The 22,698-nt window shown below is 40.4% G+C and overlaps 1 protein-coding gene across 1 annotated transcript in view; it reads right to left on the bottom strand.

Annotated features, from left to right (window-relative positions):
- Positions 1-22,698, bottom strand: part of SUCLG2 (succinate-CoA ligase GDP-forming subunit beta) — a 166,848-nt gene that overhangs the window by 33,915 nt on the left and 110,235 nt on the right. The gene's annotated exons all lie outside the window — the stretch shown is intronic.

Genomic DNA, 22,698 nt, shown 5'->3' with positions numbered 1-22,698 from the left:
CCCCCCCCCCCCCCCCCCCCCCGCAGGTACTGCCTGTTGTTGACCTGTTGACCTTTGAGACCTGAGTCATAAACTTCAAACATCTTCATGCGCCTGGCTTGAAAGCTGAATGCATGAAGCAGCCCAGTGACAGAAATAAGGTCTTGAGCAAAGAGGGACACTGCCCTCCCCAATCACAAAAGGAAAAAAACAAAACAGCCCTCAAATCAAACATGTTTCATAAACCAAATAGTACACATCTTCAGCCACAGCTGCCACCCTCTGTCTGTCGTTCCTCTTTGTCTAACATCAGAAAACTAAGTCAATCTTCTATAAGGCTCTAAAAGCCTCCTGGTTTAACACACCAGGTTTAGAATCTGCAGACTGGGTTTCCATCAGGTTACTAAATGTCTCTGAGACTCCGTTTATCCAACTGTGAAAAAATGATGAGGATTGGTTTAAGAATTAGACAATACATGTGAATACTTTATCCCAAGAGCCTGAAACTCATATGATTAATGAAAGGCTACTGCCATGACCATTTAGTTCATTTTAATACCTTTCTATCTTCTAAAGAATCAAAAGGATTATTTCCACTCAGGCAGATGTGGGCAAATAATAATAATAATAAGTTTGCTGGTGTCAGCCACCATTCATGGAAGGTGGAGGGCTCTGTAAGCGTTGGCTGTTTCAGTTATTTCTATTATTGTTCTTCTTACTCAAGACAAGCAGGCAAAGGTTCAAAGAGAAGGAGCCACAGAGGGTTTTATCATGAAGGCAACAAGGAGCTACAACAAGATTTGACATTATGACAGCACTGGGTAAGACAGCTACTCCAGCTGAGGTAGTCAGATTATGAAAGTTCTTGGTCTTTATTCGTTGGTCTTCCCTTCCCCTAAATTTTCTTAACACTCAGGAAACCAGGCTTCACCTTCTCCCAGAAGCAAGCATGGCTCCTTCTCTGCTGCCCTCGATGTCCTCCTACACCTGTTGCTGCCCTAGATATGAACCATCACAACATCAGTCAAACCCATGTCTTAAGATAAACTGGCTCACATCAACCTGAGTAAAGAGCAAGTTGGGATGACAGCTCATTACCAGAAACTCACCAGGAAAGAAACCAAGTAAAACGAATTTATTTCGTATCTTGGCTATTGCGCCTAAGAACAGCAGTAAGAGCGCGGACTGTGGAGTTAAACAGACCTAAAATCTCTCACTCTGCCTATCACGTTCTTTGTAGACCGGAGGAGACTGAGGCTCAGAAAGGGAAAAGTGATATGCCTGTCAGTAAAATGGCTATAATAATCTATATTGTTAGGATGATGTGAAGAGTAAGTGAAATATAGTAGGTAAAGTGCTTATCTCAATGCCTGGCACATTAAAAAGAAGTCAAAATATGGTAACTATCATCGCTAATTATTTTTAGCAATTAACCAAAAAAATAAAGGTATATAGGAAGACATTTCCTATTTCTCTTTTGGAGCCATCAAATAGAAAAAATACGGTCTACTCAAATTTTTAATTGTGATCCCTTCAAATTATTTAAAAAGGATAACCAGCATTCCATTGCCATTATCAATTTTCACATGCTTGTCATCCAGAAGAAAGAGATGCTTTTCTCTAGATCTCCAGCAGCAACACTTGAAAGCCAGACAGAATACCTAATTGGGCATCGTTAATTGGCACTGGATATGCTTAATTAAATCAGCCTTAGGCACGAACCATCAAGACAAAGAAACTGTTGTAGCCTCAATGAAGTGGTTGTCAATTACATGTGTCACCATTTGACCACGTGTCAAAGGATTCCATGCCACCAAGCTGGTAGACCAAACAACCATTTTGGGCACTGTGAAGCCATACTGGGACAAATGGCAAAAGACAAAGGAAAAAACTGTATCCCATCTAGGTATGTCTCCTGCAACTTACACCCCAGGCCGAAAATAAGCTCACTAAAATCATCTCTTCTTATTAGATCTCAGATGTTAAATCAGTATAGTACATCAATAGCCTAAAAGAAAGCAAGTTTGTCTCATCTTGACTGCAACTCACGTGAAGTAATTTAATTCAGTTATTTATTCGGAGGGGAGAAAATTAAGCTGCCAAATCCTACTGAACAGTAGCTATTCTTCTCATCCAGTATTAACCAAGCTGATTCACACAGTCACTGTTTCCATTCTATTTAAAATAAATCTGATTTCGCCAAATACACACATTTTTTTATTGCTTTTGGGTTTTCACGTCACTCTCCTAATCCCAAGCAAAATTACAGAAGAATATCTCAGACACGAAATCCAATGTTTTGTCTACCATAAGATGATTTAACCATACTTCAGGGGTAACAAGCTAAAAAAAGAGATGGAGGGAGAAATAACATCTACTCTAATAGCTTTTATATGGAAACAGATTACACTTCTGTACTGATAACCACAGTACTGGACTCCGGGGTAGAAAATTCCAGGTATGTGTAACTCCAAACTCCTTGTCCTTAACTACTACTCTTATATGCAGCAGCGTAAATGTGCAATGCATTCACTTTATTTTGTTCCCTTTCTGGTTAGTTTCTGATAATGAACAGTGCTCACGACTAGGATTCCTCTTGGTTAGACGGAAACCAGTTTACTATGATTTATATATATTTTAGGAGAAAAAGCACTGTGACATATTTGACAAGCTTATAAATATGTAAGATTCTCAACGACCAAATCTCTTATGAGAACAATACTTATAGCCATATAGAAAGCACCCCCCCTCAAAAAAACCCCACACCATGGTCTTGTTTGACTCTATTAGCCACATTAAAATAACACTTTTTCAAATATTTTCATTTCCTTTCTTACGACAAGTTTCATTCTAATTACGATAACAAAGTTTCATGCCAATTTTTATGGTCCTATGCTGGAAAACAAACATTCTTAGAAGCATTATTAAATATACAAAGAAAAAAATTAAATTCATTAAGAAAAGCATAACCTAAAGAGAATAAATAAGAAACGTTTTCAATTAGACAAGCTTTGTAAAACTGGTTCACTGTGCTTTTTAGAGACAGCATTCTGAAAATACATTTATGCACAAGAGTGCTTATAAGAAACAGTTCAGAACCATAATGCAAAAGGACCTAGTATATGTGTGAAAATGTCTATCAGGAATATCAGTAAGAATGTTATTTTCAGCTATCTATTTAAAATAGTTTAGTGAATTCAACATTGCTCTCTTCAAAAATATAACAGCTTCCGGGGCATGTGGGTGGCTCAGTCAGTTGAGCGTCCACTCTTGATTTCGGCTCAGGTCACGATTTCATGAGGTTTGTCAGTGGTAGCTCGGAGCTCAGGCACGGGGCTCTGCCCTGACAGGGTGGAGCCTGCTTGGGATTCTCTGTCTCCTTCTCTGTGCCCCTCTTTCCCAAAAATACATAAACATTAACGAAATATATAATAGCTTCCTAAATGCAAATGCAGCAGTATATACCTGGAAACTACTAAGGTAACCATCTATTTCAAGTCAATAACATTGGCTTTCTTGGGGGAACTGTGACTTCCATGGTTCACTGACTGGAGCAAAATTGGAATATCCAGTTTTCAGCACAAGTGCATGGCATAATTTCCAGCACGGTGATCACCTTTCATGAGGTTTGATAGGATTCTTAATTGAGAAAGTTACAATGTATTTCAAATTGACCTATTACTGGAAGGCAAGAAGGAGGAGGAAGGTGATGCATGAAAAGAGCTGAAAGATATTACAGAAAGGACATACAATTATAGGGTGATAAGTGCCTAAGTGCCAATTTCCCAAAGAAAATGAGTTAACTTCTGTGACTTCATTATGACCCCAGAACCCAAACCTAAAATTGGAGAATTACCTATTTTCGATTATTATAATAGCTGCTGTAGATGGAGTCCTATTTCCTCAAGTTGTAATTAGGTCACTGGGAATGAGACAATATTGCAATGACTCTTTCCATATGCCCAATGTCATCTCTGAAACTAAAACAATTATTTCACCTTTCAACATGTCTGATGTGGGCTCGCCCAGTACTGGAACAGAAAATTTCAAACATGAAAGACGTCAGAATAAACTATTTCATCACTGGTCACATCCATTGATTGAATTAGGATTACATATACTTGGCTCCCCACCAGACTGCTACCCAAGAAGATTCAAATTACACACACCTGAAATAGTCACTTTTAAAGTAAAAGATGGAACTAGAGCCATCTCTAGGACAAGGGTTTTGTGATACAAATTAGGAAGCTGTTTAGGGAGACATTATTTTACATTAAGAAATCCTTTACTGATAAAGCTTTTATGTAAGTTTTAAATCCTAAAGTTCCTATCAAACACAGTAGTCAATTAATTCCACTTTATCTAAAGTACTTCCTTCATCTGGATAGTGTAGGGGCATGATACTGCCATTTGGAACAGATTGTTGATTATAAAGGAGATAATTATATCATAAGACAACACACTTTTGCTTTCAAGTGAATAATTTTAATTTTAGTTCCTATACAAATTCTTAAAGTTTGACATTGTATTTTCAGATTGCCAAACTTAAAAAATATTGTATATTTATTACATTATAGTTCTCATTAAAATCTCTAATGATAAACTAGCCTACTCTTCTGATCTTGTCACTGATGTTATTAATTATTTTCATAACCATTGACACAGACTTTGTTGGTGATAAAATTTTTAAAGCTAGATAAAAATTACTTCAGAAAGGCTCAATTCAGTTGTGGTATCTTACTATTTCTATAGCTTAAGACTACTAAAACAATCTTACATTTTGCCTATCAAATTAAAAGATATATATTTCTGTAAGAAACCTTTAGGGCAGAACCTCTTAACATTGATGGCAAAAAGACCACATTTATTTAGACACCTGTGTTATCAAAGAATCTCTAATATTATAAGATTGCAACCAGAGGACATGAAACAGATCTCCTGCAAATGAAGCTACCTGGAAAAAAAATGGCAACTTTTGAAGAAAAAAACAGTTTCTTCAGAAGAAGAAATTTCCAGATGAAATCTATACAGTGTTTTGTACAGATTATGGGACAAATGTATAATATACATTGATAATAAAGATTTGTGTATAACATCTGCAGCTTCAACAGATCCTGAAAACAGCCACAGAAGATTAAAAGCATTTATGAACCCCAACAGCATTTCTACAGTATTTTGTGATGTACTTGAAGTGAAAGAAGGATAAAGGAAAACTAGTTATCAGAAACCATTTTTGGGGCAGCTGGCTGGCTCAGTCTGTGGAGCACATGACTCATGGAGTCATGAGTCTGAGCCCCAAGTTTGATGTAGAGATTACTTAAAATAAAATAAAATAAAATAAAATAAAATAAAATAAAATAAAATAAAATAAAATAAAGAAATCATCTTCTTTCTGATTTTCAAAGCAAAGATGTGTTCAGTCAGGGTTCAATTAGGGAAGCAGAACCACTATGAGTTATGAATAAGGGATTTATCACAGGAACGAAAAGCTGACAAAATTGGGGGAGATGCTGAGAAAGAAAAGGTCTGAAAGTGAGGGCTAGAGGATCACAGGGGTCACCAGTGAAAGAAAGCACACCCAGGAGCTGTAGGGTGGATACGGGCCTCATGACAGGTCTGGGTCAATGTTCATCAGCAGGGTCAGAGGATGGGTATGGAACAGATAAGAGCAAGGATGAGCGGGACCACCTTGCCAGCGTTTCTACATCTGTCCATCTGTCCATCACAGCGTAATGGTTGCATTCCAAATTCTGTGCAAACTTCTCATTTAGCCCACTCTAACCAGGAATTATACAGAAGGGGATTCTGGGAAATGTAGTTCTAGCTTAATCAGGCTTACACAGTAATAAGTACCACAGATGGGAGTAACAAGTGGAAGAGACCCGAAGCGTTGCAAATACAGAATTAACACCTCTAAACTTCTTGGGGTGCCTTGAGAACCCCAGGGTTAGAGACCCCCTCTTGCAGCAGCAGACACCTGGAAGCTACCTTTGAATACAGACAAAAAACAAACTTCTTGTGGATCTTTAACCAGTGATGAACAAGAGGAGGGGGAAAGATGGTAATACTGAGAAATGATATAAATATAAACTGATATAATAAAAGGTTTTACTTTCAGAAGCAACAGGAAGAACTATGGAATTTAAAATGTAACATACACATTGCCCACCTACACCTGTATTTACAGAAATATTTCACAGAAATATAACTAGCATTCTGAGATCTCCAACTTTCTTGATTAGAAAGGTTGTCTTCTATTTTGTCTGGGTACATAGATTTCTCCGGGGAGCCTTCCATTTGGTGAGAGGTGCTATGTGCTGCTGTCTGGATCCTGCTCTGCTGTCTGCTATCATTCTGCACCCCATGGTCACACCACAGCCAGTTCCTCTAGGTTTCTCCCCCGCTACCATCAAGGAGGATCTTTCACCTTCCCGTGAACGCTCAAGGAGAGCAGGTGAGCCCCTAGTGACCCAGCTTTTCCCTTGGCAGGGCAGTCTCTATTCCTGACGCACACTCTCTCTGGGGGAGAATGGTGCAGTCAGGCACCGCCACACCCTAAACCTGTGATGTCTGGGCCTTCTACACTGCCCGGTCACCTCCTTTCCTCACAAAGATCATCTCACAGAGCCCCTCCACTCTCTAACAAGCTCTGCTCCCAAGGGACCCTTTCTCTAGACAGGCCTAATGTATGTGATTTCCTAATCGGGGAGTGCACTCAAAATCCTTCTCAGACCTCTGAGCCCAATGCAAATCACTGGGTACCTGGTTCCATGCTCCGGAAAAAGTCACGGAAAAAGTCATGGTTAAAAAGCATCTGCAACGTTCTCAATTAGGAGGTCCACCTACCCAGGGCTCACAGAAAATTTGTGGGTAGAGCAATCCCACTTCTGTGAAAATCCACTACAGAAAGAAGGATTTTTCACTGCAGTGTAATTAGAATATTGAAACACTTGACGATAACCAAACTATCACTATGTGGACATCTGGGATTAGAAAAATAAATTTTATATAGCCACATAATGAAATAATACTATACTATAGGTCCATTGACAATGACTAAATACATCTTTATGTGTGAACTTGGGAATAAGCCCACATACACTATACACTCTAAACAGACCTTAATGATTAATATTTAAAAAAAATGAATACTCACATTTGTGACTAGTTATACACTCATAATGAAGTCTAAGTGAACATAATAACTGAACTGTTAACTGAGGTTATCTGAAGGGGCAAGCAGTGGCATCATGGGGGGAGCATTACATCTTTTCAGTACTGATTTACATTTTTTTTCCCCAATTATCACATGTTGTACTAAAAATAAATAAAAAGAGTTTAAAATGTGAGATAAACACAGGAAGTTGTCCACAGTAGCTTGTCTTGAATATTTCAATGTTCCTCTGTGTATCAGCCTTTATAACTTTATCATATGGGGCAGGGATGTCATTTTTGCAGAGGCCTCCAGAAGACATCTTCAGAAAACACGGCTCAACATCTAACAACATGACCCCCTAAAGTGTCATGCAAGAAAAATGACAGTGGCAGGAAAATGTCCTGCCCGTTTTAAACAGCTACTGAGCACCTGCTCTGTGGGAATTCAAAGATTAAAAAAAAAAAAAGTCAGAGTCCACGCCTTCAGAAACTTAAAACTTCCTGGACAGAAGAGACACAAACAAACAATTACTGAAAAATATTAACCCTGTAATAAATGTTAACTCAGTGTAGTGAGCAGGGGAAATGGTGCCACGTTGAGTGAGGCAGGAGAGAACAGAAGAGCCATAAAGGAGGGCTGATCGATGTCACAAGGAAGAGACTTGTTTTCCAGACAGACAAGGCTGGGAAGAAAAGACCTAAAGGCATCCACAACGGACAAAGGCTACTTTGCTTTTCTGTCTGTATTGCTTGGCTTCTTGGTTATCTATTTAAATTAGAAATCATTATAGCACTGCCTCAAACAAACCAGTAAAGCATGCCAACATTCAGCACTGTAGGTCACTCACATTTGTTATTTCGGATCTTCAGAAAAATCTGTCCATATTAAAGTTTATTTCCCTATATTCAAGAACAGAAAATAAACAGAAAAACACATTTATGGCCTTTGTTAAATTTATTTTGCCCTAACTGCTTTTAAGATCTCCCATAATTTTATCACAGAGGTCTTAAAAAAAAAACAAAACAAACAAAACCTGAAGCAGGTAAGCTAACTCTCAAACAGGGATCCTATGAAAGCTCCCAAGGGGTCAGTGAGATTCAAACTAAGCCGTTAACAGCAGCAATAATAAAGGATATGTCCACCCCTTCCCAACCTGCAAATAAACACATATTCCAGACTTAAAATCTGCTACGATGCAAGTACTGTAGTCACAGAATTCCGAACAACGGCTCAGTGGTGCTGCCGTAAGAAGGAACCCAGAAGGTTTTTCCTTCCCACGGTGGAGTGGTAAAGTGGTTTATGACACACTGGAGTGGAACAGAAGCCAGGAATGACACACGTCCAGAGAGATGGAGGGCCTCAGAACCACTTGCCCACAACACACACGTCTACTGAGGTCCAGAATAGTTTGTTATGTCGCTTCTAAACTGCATGGAGTTTTAAATTGCAGCGTCTTGCTCTTTTATTGCCTGTCTGGATCCATTCATTGTGCCTGAAATCTCAGTCTATTGCTTGAATGTTAAACACAAAGAAGAGTTTAGGTTGCATCCTGGAGGGTGAAAGCACGCAGTTTCCAGGAACTGGGAAGGGTTCATATCGGGCTGACTTTCAAGGATTGTGAAGGCCTCAGAAATACTGTTTCCTTTCATGAGAGCTTTCTTTGGTTTCCTTCCTTTCTTCCTCCATCCTTTTCTCTTCCTCCTTTTGTCCCCCTATTCCTTGTGAATATGTCCAAGTTCCTCAAGCGCATGCTCAACTGTATCTGAGGTAACTGACTTCGTTCTGAACAGGTCCATCCGTTCAATCAGAGAGATCAGCAATGACTTCAAATTCCACCTCCTATCACCTCCTCCTCAGAACCACTCCCCAATAAGGACTTATAACCTTAAATCCCTGTGAATTGGAGTGCTTGATATATTAACCTGTCCTATGCCAGACCTCATAAATCACAAAACCTAGATCTATGTTCTTGGACTGTCTTCTTTTCTGATTATTTCTGAAACATTCAAGCTAAAACAGTCTCTTCGGATAGGACTTTCTCCATCTTTATAAACAAATGCCTGGTTTCACCAAGAATTCATAGCAGAGGGAGCCAGGCCAAGTGTCACAAATAGGAAATTAACAAATTAATAAGCTGCTATTCATTTTACTCCTGGGGAAAAATAATAAGACTTTTGGAGTTGACTTTGGAATTGTAACACCCACAACAACACAGAAAAATACCCAAGAGCTAGCATCCATATCTGGTAAAACTCAAAGAAAATTCTGGCATGTTCTAAGTAGTTTCCCAATGGTATCAATGAAGCAGAGAAATTGAGTCCTGTTTCATACTTGACGAACCAAGCAGTCCAGTATGAAGATACCCTTGGAAATCCCAATCATTCCAAGACATCTACTCGGAAGACTGACATTTCATCACTGCAGCTGGAAAGCTAGCATCCAAGTCTACTCCTCCTACCCACTAACAGCTCATTCTCCTCTCAGAATGTGGCCAATATTTGTTCTATATCCCACACTTACCCTCAACACCATAGTTTTTGTTTGTTTGTTTGTTTGTTTTTACTGTTTTCCACCGGACTTCAGAGCAGCACAATATCAGACATCCAGCAGTAAACAGCACATCCACAGAACTATCCGAAATTTCCTCCTCCCATCCCTCTACTGCTGTGTATTTAGACCCAGCTGCAGCCTCTTCCAGGTTCCTGACCCTTTCTCCTGGCCTCCCAGCGCCAGGTTGGAACAGGCTGTCATAATGCATAAACATGATTCGACTCTGGGAAGGGAGGGAGATCCTGACACCTTAGAAGAATTTCCCAGGACACAGGTCCTTAGAGCAAAAACAGGCTAAGCCCCCAAATAGGAGATGGCCTGGCCTCACACAAAGGGAGTAATTTTTACAATGAACTAAATTAATATCGACTCAGAAATGCCACAGTGTCTAACAGAGCAGATGCCACTTCTCTGAAACGCCTTCTAGTTTAAAGGAGATGCCAGGCCAAGGAGGAGCAACAGAGCCAGGGAAGCGTTCTGTCAAACCTAATGAAGCCACTCTCAGTTTTGCTAATCACATTCCTCACACCTCCACTTGTGTGGAAGTTTCCACTGAAGAACACACACAGCACGATGCAGAATGCGACTGCCTCATCCTCCTGAAAATGGCCACATAGTGGGCCCTCAGCATATGGTGGCACACAGTGCGACCTCAGCCTCTGGTCATTCATTTATAATCATCACTTCCTTGAATCTGTGAAATCATAACCATAGTAGTTGTTAGGAGCTTACTATGGAATGAGATTTGTGCTAAGTGTACACATTGTCCCTATTCAACAAATAATCCAACTGAGGTTTCATTAGATGGAGTCACGCAGCTAGCAAGAAGCAGTCAGAATTTTAAGCCAGAAAGATAATTCTAGAGACTGTGCTTTAACCCCTTCAGATACAGCCTCGTTACTGGGTTTGCCCCCCAAACATTTTATTATGACAATTTCCTATCACATAAAATATTTTTTTTTAATTTTTTTTTCAATGTTTATTTTTTTTTTTGGGGGGACAGAGAGAGACAGAGCATGAACGGGGGAGGGGCAGCGGCAGCGAGAGAGGGAGACACAGAATCGGAAACAGGCTCCAGGCTCTGAGCCATCAGCCCAGAGCCTGACGCGGGGCTCGAACTCCCAGACCGCGAGATCATGATCTGGCTGAAGTCGGACGGTTAACCGACTGCGCCACCCAGGCGCCCCCACATAAAATATTTTAACACCAAGAAGTAAACATCCACATACTCACCATTGGATTCCTTAGCTGCTCACATCTCACTACACTTGCTTTATCACACATCTCTCCATCATCAGAGCCACCTTATCTTTTACCTGCACTTGAAAGTTGCAGACTTTAGTACAGTTACCCTTAAACTCTTCAGCACGCGTGTCAATAGCTAAAGTTTGATATTTGTTTATGGTTCCTTTTGCAGAGAGAGAAAATATACATGAAGTGAAATGTCCATATCTGAAGTGCACCATTCAGTAAATTCTGACAAATGCATATATCTATATGATTCAAATTCCAATCAAGAAATGCATTACTACTGCTGAAAACATATTACAAGAGTGTCTTTAGGACAAAATATCTAAATAGAAGCACACTGACAATGGAGATCTTAAGTCTCTTAAGACTCTGCTAACTAATCATAGTAAAATACTGAATTCATACACCTCAGCACAAAGGTCAATGCCTGGCCTATCGTAGACACCCAACAGATCTGCAACTAGTCACGGCTGTGTAAAAAAGGAATCACCTCCTCCTACTACCACCTCCAAATCAGAACCTCGTTTGAAACGTTCCTAAATGAGTGATATGCAAAGTGCTGGTTTCAAAGGGGATTTCTTTTTAACCATGAAAATATATAGCTTTTTGAAAACAACTATATTATTACGTGAATTTTTACAACAGTGATGTTTTATAAGCTCAGAGAAAACTACCCATAATAGCTGCACCAAAGGTGTTTCCTTGCCCCACACCGGTGCTGGTATCTTGGTGTGGCTATTCCATTTTGAAAGGAGGGAATTCTCCTAGGGATACCTACACCTGAAAAGCCAGGATGATGCTTGGAGCCTTGGTCTGGTGCTTAAATGATGGAGTGATGAAAATGACAATCTCTAAGCCAAAGTTTTTCTGTACTGCCAATATCAACGTCACTTGCCTAAAGCTTAACATCATGGGACTCCAGACTTTTGATAAGCCTGCAATGTATTTGAAGGAAAACTACCGGAAAGTATTGAGAAAATTAAAAGACAAAACATACCTGTGTCACAAACTAGAGTACATGACCCTTTTGGAAACTTTAGAAAATACAGATATAAATGCCTAAAAATCTGAAATGATAAAAACCCCACATCATCAAAAGGTTATCTGTATGGGTTAAAGTTCAAATGATTTTTACTTCCTTCTTTCTTTTTTTAAGGTTATTTATTTATTTTGAGAGAGAGAGAGAGAGAAAGTGTGGAGCCCATCTTGGGGCGCAAACCCACGAACCGTGAGATCATGACCTGAGCCAAAACCGAGGCAGATGCTCAACCCACTGAGCCACCCAGGTGCCCCATCTTACAACGAGTTCTTATGTCATTTATAATCAGAGAAAAACTATTTTCAGATAAAAAAAAAAATGTTTATTTGACCTGGTAAGCACAGTAACAGTATTACTGTCAGATGAGGCCAGGGTAGGGGAAGAAGCGTGCTCTAACCCAAAATTTATAACATTAAATACAACATATATACTGAGGAGAGATTGGGAATAAAATATACCAAGGTATTAACTCTGACTAGAGGGGAGCATTATGGTTAACTTTTTCTTCTTTTTGACTACAAATCTGCTACAGGGAACATGTAGGATTTCTATAAATAGGAGAAAATAAAAGCTATTTTTTTAAGTTTTAATTTAAATTCAAGTTAGTTAACATATAATGTAGTATTGGTTTCAGGAGAAGAACCCAGTGATTCATCACTTACATATAATACCCAGTACTCATCCCAACAAGTGCCCTCCTTAATGCCCATCATCCATTTAGCCCATCCCCCGACCCAACACCCCTCCTGCAAATCTGTTTGTTCTCTATAGTTGAGAGCCTCTTAGGGTTTGCCTCTCTGTTTCATCTTTATTTTTCCTTCCCTTCCTCTATGTTCATCTGTTTTGTTTCTTAAGTCCCACATATAATAACAGCTATTTCTGAAATGAGCTTACTATGCATTAGATTTTCTCAGTGCCTAAGATGTACGCAGAACACTGCCATTCAGCTATACTGGCCTTACCACACCACTTCACTCCACGGGAGGATTGACTCACGGTGGAGGCTGGGGTAAACACTGCCACTTCTCAACGCTGCAGCTGACGCTCTGGCACAAAGACAGTCACAGCATCGCGGGCCTGGGGGCCACATGTATCTCTGCTTGCCAGAATTAGCTGCACCTGGTCCAGGCAATAACGCAAGATTCATCCCGCTGAGACTCAGGACGAGTCACTGTGCCTCAAGTGCCAGGATCCTGAAGGGTGACTAAAGAGGGTGTGGCGCCCTCTGGAGATGCCCTCCAGCACCAACATTCTAAGAGGTACAGGCAGAATCCTTAAATCCTCTAGTGTCTATGTACATAAATGTACCATCCCTCTCAAGCCCCTCCTAACGAAGACAACACACTGGAGGTGATTAGAGTACAGTGCATAAGTTCATGGGTCAGAAGTTTTGGATCAGAACTCAGGCTTTGCCCTTTACTAGCCAGCTGAGTGACCTTGACTACAGAAGAGAGCCTCAATTTTCTCATCTGTGAGATAACGCTGATAAAATTAGCACTTACCTCACAGAGTTGCTATATGAAGGATAAATTAAGAAAAAGCTGCATGTAAATTATGTAAAATATTTAACACAATACAATGCCTGGCTTAAACTTACTCGTAGCATCCTTACTTGTATTGGCTTTTAATTACACTTACCTCTTAAATACCAAGTTCATGGCATGTGATATCATAATGATAAATATGCTGTCCACTGGGCAAAATAATTTTCATAATAAACAATAAATCTGCTGCTACTGACTTTTGTAAGTATTAAGAACACATTCCGAGGGGCGCCTGGGTGTAAGCGTCCGACTTCAGCCAGGTCACGATCTCGCGGTCCGTGAGTTCGAGCCCCGCGTCGGGCTCTGGGCTGATGGCTCAGAGACTGGAGCCTGTTTCCGATTCTGTGTCTCCCTCTCTCTCTGCCCCTCCCCCGTTCATGCTCTGTCTCTCTCTGTCCCAAAAATAAATAAAAAACGTTGAAAAAAATTAAAGTCTATAAAAAGAACACATTCCGATACCTATGTCTTGTATTGTTTCCAATCATTCAGACAAGATAAATAAAATGTGCTCGTGGTTAATGAGAACATACAAGATCATATTAATTCAAAAAGGTCAGATGAGGGCACTTGAGTGGCTTAGACAGTTGAGTGTCCAACTCTTGATTTTGGCTTAGGTCATGATCCTAGGGTGGAGGGATAGGGCCCCAAGTGGGGACCTGCACTGAGAGTGGAGCCCGCTTAGGATTTTCTCTCTCTACCCCCAGCTCGCTCTCTGTCTCTCTCCAATAAAATTTTAAAAAGAGGCACGTGGGTGGCTCAGTCAGTTGAGTGTCCGTCTGATTTCAGCTCGTGTCATGATCTCACAGTTCATGGGTTCAAGCCCCATATTGGGCTCGCTGCTATCAGCACAAAGCTCAATTCAGATCCTCTGCTCCCATTCTCTCTTCAAAAACAAAATAAAACAAAACAAAAATGAAAACGAAAGGTCAGATGCCTTCAAGAGCAGCCCAAACTCAATAGACATTTGGCACTGCCCTGCCACCACCGAGAGGCACCACCATTTTGTACGTAAAATAACTATCCCTGGATCCTAGACAGCATTTGCCTGCCACAGACACACACCATGTTTTTGTTTATGTTTGTATCGTTTGTTTAGTCCCAAGGTCTTCATGTTCCCTTACTTTTTGCCTGTCTCCCTTTTGATATATCTACGGCTGTTGCCTGGCGCGAATGGCCCTGGCTGTCCACCACGTTTCCTGGCAGAGAAGGCGTCACTCGACTCCATCTGGAGCTGCTCAACTTCAGGCCTCATTGGGAGGCTGAGGCTTGTACCAGCACAGGCCTCCCTCCCCCAACACTGAGGCTGGGACCACTCCAGTCCTGTGGCAGCCTGCAGAGGAGGGAAAGTGAGCTGGGAAGAAAGCTAGATGCTGCGTTGTCTGGTGTTTCGTACAGTGGCACTGGGATACAGGGCTATGCGTCCTCCAGTGTCCTCACGACTCTTAATACTGTTACTATGGCAGTTGGGGTTGTCGTTATGTGTTTTAAAGATACTTCATATTCAACAATGACTTTGTCCCAAGAACTGTTCAAAGGACTTAATACAGCACATCTCATTTAATCTTCACATAAGCCCCCTGCTCTGCAGGTGATACTATTCCTAGAGATCAGGACACTGAAACTCAAAGTCAGTCCCTTGTCTAAGATGACATAGTGTAAATTCGAGCACAGGATGCAGCCAGGGCTGTAGCTCTACCCACACCACCTGAGGATGACTGTCCATTATCCTCAGCCATTCAACACTGTGGGAGTGAAAGAGATTGGGAAAAGAGGGAGGTGACAGTGGTCAAAGAGAAGGCAAACTATCCACTTTCAAACTGGACCAGAATTCCTGATGATGACTTCCAGGGTAACTTGCTGCCAATTAAAATGGAAAAAAGATAATGGCCCAATAAAAGCATTAATAGCAAAAACCTCCCATTTTGAGCTAGGACAGGCTACACCCACCTGGTAGTTCACAAGGATTAACAGCTTCAAGGACAATTCCTTTTACTACCTACACAATCAAATGTTTTTGTGACTTAACACACCTGATTATCTTGTAATAAAACAAAGCCCCCTCCATTGGTGTATTCTCTCAATACTTTTATTATGCCTGTTAAAAAAGAAAGCAATCCAAACTGATGGGGTACAAAAGTCACAGAGGAATTCTGTGCAGTCAAAGGCAATACCAGCCCCTACCTTCTTGGTGTTACTGTTACTAAAGACAGGAGTGTCTCCAACAGAGGGCTGCGAGAATGTCTGGGGTCTACTGTATAGCATTAGGGTTCCTGGATCTAAATTCAGGTTCAACAATTCTACTTAGCTGTGTAAAAATTTAAAAGTCGACCTCTCTAAACCTCCATTTTTTTCCACCTGTAAAATGAAGACGACAATAGTAAATACAAGTTATTGGGAGAATCCAAGGATGTGATCTACATATAGACTTTACACAATGCCTGGCAACGTAGCAGATAACCAAAGAATGTGAACTACTGTAGGCTTTATGTCTTCAATCCTCTCTTTTCTTCCCAAACAATCCCTAAACAATCCATCAGCCTTCATATCTTCCTCTAATAAATGCCACTATTGTTTGAGCCCCTACTAAGGGACAGGCAAGGTACTGGGTAGTTTATGTCTGTTATGTCTAATCCTCTCAACAATCCCATAATTTAGAAATTATTGTCATCAGGGGTGCCTGGGTGGCTCAGTTGGTTGAGCTGTGACTTCGGCTCATGTCATGATCTCACGGTTCTTGAGTTCGAGCCCCATATCAGACTCGCTGCTGTCAGCGCAGAGCCTGCTTCAGATCCTCTGTCCCCCTCTCTCTCTCTGCCCTTCTCCTGCTCATTTTCTCTCTCTCTCTCTCAAAAATAAAATAAGTAAACATTAAATAAATTACTGTCCCCAGCATATAGTTAAAACACGAGAGTTCAAAAGGCAACAAGTGACTTGAGATGTGTGACATCCGGCCAATGCTTTTTCTATTACACCTTCCAAGCCAACCAGGAGGGGTATGTGAATGTTATCTTGCCACCCAGGGCTTGCTGAGGGCTGACAGTTCCCCCAACCTCACAGTCCAGGTGGTCTCACCAGCAATCTGCTTTGGTGACCAGCCTGGCATTAGGGTCAACCAGCACTGCTTGTCCACTGCAGATTTGTGATTACAGACAACACAGCAGAGGAGTGTTCATTGAGTCGCTGTGTTTGGGAGAGGTAGGGGTGCTCTGCTGCAAGGAAGAGCTCACATACTGTTTTAAATAAAATATTTAGTTTAGTAAAGTGACAAATATTTAAAAATACATTTTTCCCATAAGCCTTTGAGTTCAACTTGAAATTTGTATCATTCTACTTGTCATTTAAATGAATTTTAACATTCATTTAAAAACTCAAGTTGGACACACTAAAATCCTCCTCGGCAATCAGCATCATTTGCAAATTTAATTTTTCTTAAACATTTTAAACTGAATTTACAAACTAAATATATCCATTTTCTTTTCTTAAGCACATCCATGGTCTGACCTCTCAAGAAAAACCTTCCCTAATAATAAATTGGACTAGTAGTTCCCAAGTTCAAATAAAAGACAGAGTGAACTTTGAAAGCATTACATCCCTGTTTATAATCTTTGTCAAAAACCTTATCTTTCCATATAAAATTTACAACAGAAATGTCAATCACACAAATATATAAAGTAGAATCAATCTGTACCCTGTTACTGTAACATGTCAACTTCTCTTAAACATTACAAACACATCAACTAAAAAATATATGCACGTAATTAATAATTCATTAGGATTCATCATATGGGTTTTGGAAACTTCATCGTCCATTTACTAATTCCAGAACCATCACAGTCCCTCAATACATCACTTCCACTTCAAGGTCAAACTGGCTACTACCGGCCATAACCAAATCACAAGTCTGTAACTAGCTGTAGGAAGACCGGGAAATGCACTCTTTCCTCTATGCAGCCATATACACTTAGTGAAAAAGCGAGGAGGCCCTAGAACCTGACAACAAGGGGTGCTCAGGAGCCAAAGGGGAAGGCTCAGGAAGGTACTTGCAGCGTGCCTGCTGGAGCCCAATACATAGTTACTGAGGGAAGGAGGGAGGAGCCTCACGTATGCACATCAATATCATCTCTGACAGCACCCCAAAACTGAAGAAGTTGGGGTGTGTGTGGTGCGCAGACAGCACAATTGGGAGATCGGTCACATTGATAGGTTATAGTAAACTGATTCAGGCAATAGCTATATAATAAAATATAAATGTGCATATATAAGAGGATAATGAGAGCCAGGTTTCTGAATGGGGGAAAAAGTATTTCCCAACAGGGAAAGGTGGGAAGCTAAAAAGAACTCTGAGATTTAGGACTGAAATCACAAGTACTGATATAAACATACAGTTTTTTGTAACATATGCAAAGAAATGGTTTTTGATATATTTATGTATAAGTAAATGTGTACATGTAGAGTAGAATGCATGCAGTTATTTTATATATTTATATGTACAGCTGTGTGTATATGTATACACATGTGTGTGTGTATACACATCCAACTATCTCCTGAGATGGCCTAAAAATAATAACACCTCAACAATAATGAGCACAACCACATGCCCAGATCCTGGTTTATAAACACCATCTCTAGTAGAAGGAACCATGGATTCTTAGAGACATGGCTGGTATGAGGGCTGGAACCAGGGAAGTACAAGTTGAAACAAGGACATTCTGGGAAAGAAAGTAAGAAAATGCTCAGAGAAATGATGAAGCATGTCAAAAAGATTTAGGAATGGATGATAATGCACTAAATAAAACAGGAATTCATGGGTCTTTGATAACATACACACACACACATACACATACATAGAGAAGGAAAAGCTTTTCCTTCAGTACACCGCCAGCTTATAAATGCAGAACAAATGACAGAAATGAGACTTACCAATTGGCAAACCATCAGAGAGGTAACTGATCGAGGTAACATCCATGAAGGTCAAGGTTAACGGAGTAGAGGTCAGATGAAGAACATGATATTGGTGTCATCTCAGAATACCTCCCCACACAATTCTAATCAATTACTAGGATAAAATGTCAAATTTAAGGTGGAGACATGGCAAACAAACCTGACCACTGGTGGGACACATCATGCACTAAAGTGCCTAAGGTCATGCCTAAAGTGACCAAATGTGAACAGCTGACCATCACTGTTACAGCATTTTTACCAAGAATGCAGGACCTGAATCTGGCCGTGAGGAGTCACCGGACAGACCCAGTCTCAGAGACAATCTACAGAAGGAAAGCCCCAGATGCTTTCAAGAAAGGACTTCAAAGACAGGGAAAGATGAAGGAAATATTCTGGAATAGAGGAAACTGGAGTCTACTCATGACAACTACATGCAACGTGTGTCCCTGACTTGGATACTGGTTCAGGACAGAAAAACAGACACTTGTAAGGATAGCTGATGAAATCCAAATGGGTTTTGCAGGCTCAATGATGAAGAGTACATCAACATTGTTTCCTGACTTGGAGGGTTGAATCATGACAATGCGAGAGTTTTCTTGTTTCCTGGGCAATACATACCACAGTGTTTAGGAGATGAGGCATCACCAGGTCTGTAGACTTGCTCTCAAATGTGAACAGTTGGGGAATCTAGGTAAAAGTGATCTGGCAGCTGTTTGCATGGTCGTTGAAATTCTTCATAATTTGAAATTATTTCAAAATGAAGTATTAAATAAAGAAACTCAGGGTTCCATTGTTCAGGAAGAAGGGGAGCCCTGATAAATGAGATACAGGTCTTGGTCTCTGCAGGTCAGGCCACGAATCATACTACTGTACGTGCATGTCTTCCCTGGCTTTGTTCAATTCTACAGTAATAACCCTTTCTCTCACTGTCTCTGCCCCAGTTATGCACCTTAACAATATCATTTCCTTTCCTCTGGTCCATCAAGGAGATTGCCAACCTGCCTTGTGTCCAAGCCAGTCAGAGTAACCAGAGGCAACACATTCTGGGATAGATAACAGAGTATTTTCAACATCACAGTACCTGCACAGCATTTAAGGGTCTCTCCACATAAGCCTACCCTGAGGCAGAAATTGAGTAGGAATAGAAGAATGGAGGTAACACACCCAAGAAAAGTAGAGAACAAGCGTAATATCCAGGCACCGTGGGGAGTATGAGACATCACAAACTGTAGATAAAAGAGAAAATGGGAGCAGGTTTCTGAAATACAGCCTTAGGGCACCTTTATACCATGCACAAAGCCCATCCACCATTACCTCCAAGACCACAACTATAATTCTAGACATTGCCCTTGCAAGTATCAGTTAGGTGTGCAGACCTATCACTTATGGGAAAAAGAATAAAAAGACTAGGAAAAATCTCCTTCTTAGTTTCAAATCCATGGATTTGGTCCTGAATGACCTAACAGAAGGTTGGACACTTTAAGAAATACTACCATCACAAATTCAGGAGCCATTATAACCCTGTCATTAATATCAACTCATGATGAACAGAGACAGTACCCAATGCCTATAATGAAGAAAATATAGTTATTATTTTTAAACATGAACTTCTCTTTTCACATCAAACTTGTATGTTTAAATGCCCATGAACATCTATTGAACTCCTACCCTCTGTGCTTTGAACACCAACATGAGGGGCGCCTGGGTGGCTCAGTTGGTTAAGTGGCCGACTTCAGCTCAGGTCATGATCTCTCAGTCTGTGAGTTCGAGCCCCGCGTCGGGCTCTGTGCTGACAGCTCAGAGCCTGGAGCCTGTTTCAGATTCTGTGTCTCCCTCTCTCTGACCCTCCCCTGTTCATGCTCTGTCTCTCCCTGTCTCAAAAATAAATAAAACGCTAAAAAAAAAAAAAAAAAAAAAAAAAAAGAACACCAACATGAATAAAATGGCAAACTCCCTCACTGAGGAAGGAGACAGACAGGTAAACTAACAAATTACATTCATGAAAAGCACATATGACATCAAATTGTTCACTATTTCTATGTTTACCAAATGAAGTATCAGACCCTAGGCTAGATTTTTACCTTTACTTATTTCATTCTATTTTAAAATTGGGAATCAAGTTGGGGAAACTGCACACAAACTAGCTATGGACTGCATCGTTTAACTATAAACCACTTAAATCAGTGGTTTCCATGGCTGAAACATCTCTAGGGTTTCTTCATAATTCAGAAATCCACAACTAATGAATCAAAATCCCAGGAATGAGAATGTGTTTTTAAGAGTTCCTCAGTGAATTTGGATGCATAGCCAAGGTTGAGAACTTCTGATTTAAATTAACTGTCACTAATTCTACTATGAGTGACCTTTAGCATACTACGACACTAGTTGGCAAAATAAAAATCAGTCTCTTGGCTGTGAAATTCATAAGACTTCTGATTAATTCATTCGAATATGATTAAACTGCTTCCCTCTACCCTGGGTTTGTGGACGGGGAGGAACTGAAATGTTTGCTGCAGCATTCATTATTAATGTTCTTCCTTTCCCAAGCCTGTCCCTTTGACCTCTCTTTATCCCTCCTGGTCTCCTATATGAGTTTATAGTTACTTGTTATATGCAATTACATCATGCTGAGGATGAGGACACCCCACAAGCTGTTAGCTATATTAACTTAATAATAGATTTCAGGGTGTGATTTCCAATTAATTTCATTTTCCATATGCACATACAGCTCCATGGGAAGCCAGAATTATAGAGTAGCCATATGGTGCCTCGTAAGTAACAATTAAAACTAATTTTCTATTCTTTGACACTAAAAAAATAAAAAATTAAAAAAAAAATCACACAGTTTAAATGCCACAAAGAAAATTGAAACTTCAACAGCAACTGATGTTCTCTAGAAAGAAGATGCCCCACTTTTCACATTTTGGCCCCAATACTCCTGCTTCTAGCTCGGCAGTGGCTGGGGGAGTACGGAGTTTGCAGCTGGCTTTTAGCATGCTTATTTCCTCACGTCTGTTAAACTGGTGAAATGTCTTCTAGTGGCTATGAGAAAGTGCTGGGCTTCTCCTTCACGGCAGTGAGCTGGGTTGAAAGAACAGCCTCCTTTCATAACAGATGATTTCTCGTAACAGAACTTTTCTACTGACCCGTTTCCAAAAGGCAGTTTCGGAAACAATGCTGCAATGTGACCAGGTGAAGGGGGACAACAAGCAGTCCCACTGAAAGCCAGTCATGTTTTCTAAGGAGTGAACACAATTATTCGAGGCTGGGGGAAAAACCACTCCCTCTGGACGGTCTGACCAGCATGCTAATTCAATGGACAGTCCTTTTATATTCATCATAGGGTATGAGTTCTTCAATTTCCAAGGGTCCAAGTTTGGCAGATTCATCACTTGAAGGGTTAAAAAAATAAAGCAAAACTTTGATATCGAGACTCAATTCAAGGTAAACAGTGTGACAGAAAATAAAAAAGCTCGACTTTATTAAACTTTCACAAGTTTTCATCTCTCAACTTGTCCGGTTTTTATGTGAGAATAAATAATATCACAGCGTAGATTTACTCTAAAGAATACCTTGGGGCACGTGGATGGCTCAGCTGGTTGAGCATCTGACTTTGGTACAGGTCATGATCTCAACAGTTCGTGAGTTCGAGCCCTGCATCGGGCTCTGTGCTGACAGCATGGAGCCTGAAGCCTGCTTCGGATTCTGTATCTCCCTCTCTCTCACTGCCCCCATGCCCCGGTTGTGCTCGCTCACTCTCTCTCTCTCTCTCTCTCTCTCTCTCTCAAAAATAAACAAACATTATAAAAATAATATTACCATGTTTTGCTGAAAACCTGACGAAATTGCATGTTGTCATATTTTATAACAAATCCCCTCCATGGCTAATATATATGAGCAGGAATCTATTATTCCTGAGGAACCATGAGCGGGGGAGCAGGAGGTCTGAAGGCTCTTCAGATTCTCACATGAACAAGTGGGAAAAAAATCACCTATGTGGTTTTTTGTTAGCAAAAAAAAAAAGTATCAGAGGTAAAACTTGGTGAAATCAATATTAAAAATTTCAAAAATAAACACTGTACTGGCCACAAAGAAAAGAAAAACCCTGAGTCTGTGTTACAGGTTGAATCATATCCCTGCCCCAAACTCACATACTGAGGTTCTTATCCCCAGGAACTCAGAAAGTGATCACTGCAGATGTAATTCATTAAGATGAGTTCATTAGGGTGAGCCCTGAT

The sequence above is a fragment of the Herpailurus yagouaroundi genome, unplaced genomic scaffold, assembly GCF_014898765.1.
Source record: "Herpailurus yagouaroundi ecotype Mexico unplaced genomic scaffold, PumYag 213, whole genome shotgun sequence".
NCBI classification, from domain to species: Eukaryota; Metazoa; Chordata; class Mammalia; order Carnivora; family Felidae; genus Herpailurus; species Herpailurus yagouaroundi.
Note: the sequence above shows the minus strand (reverse complement) of the source record. Positions and strands in the feature narration are given on the sequence as shown.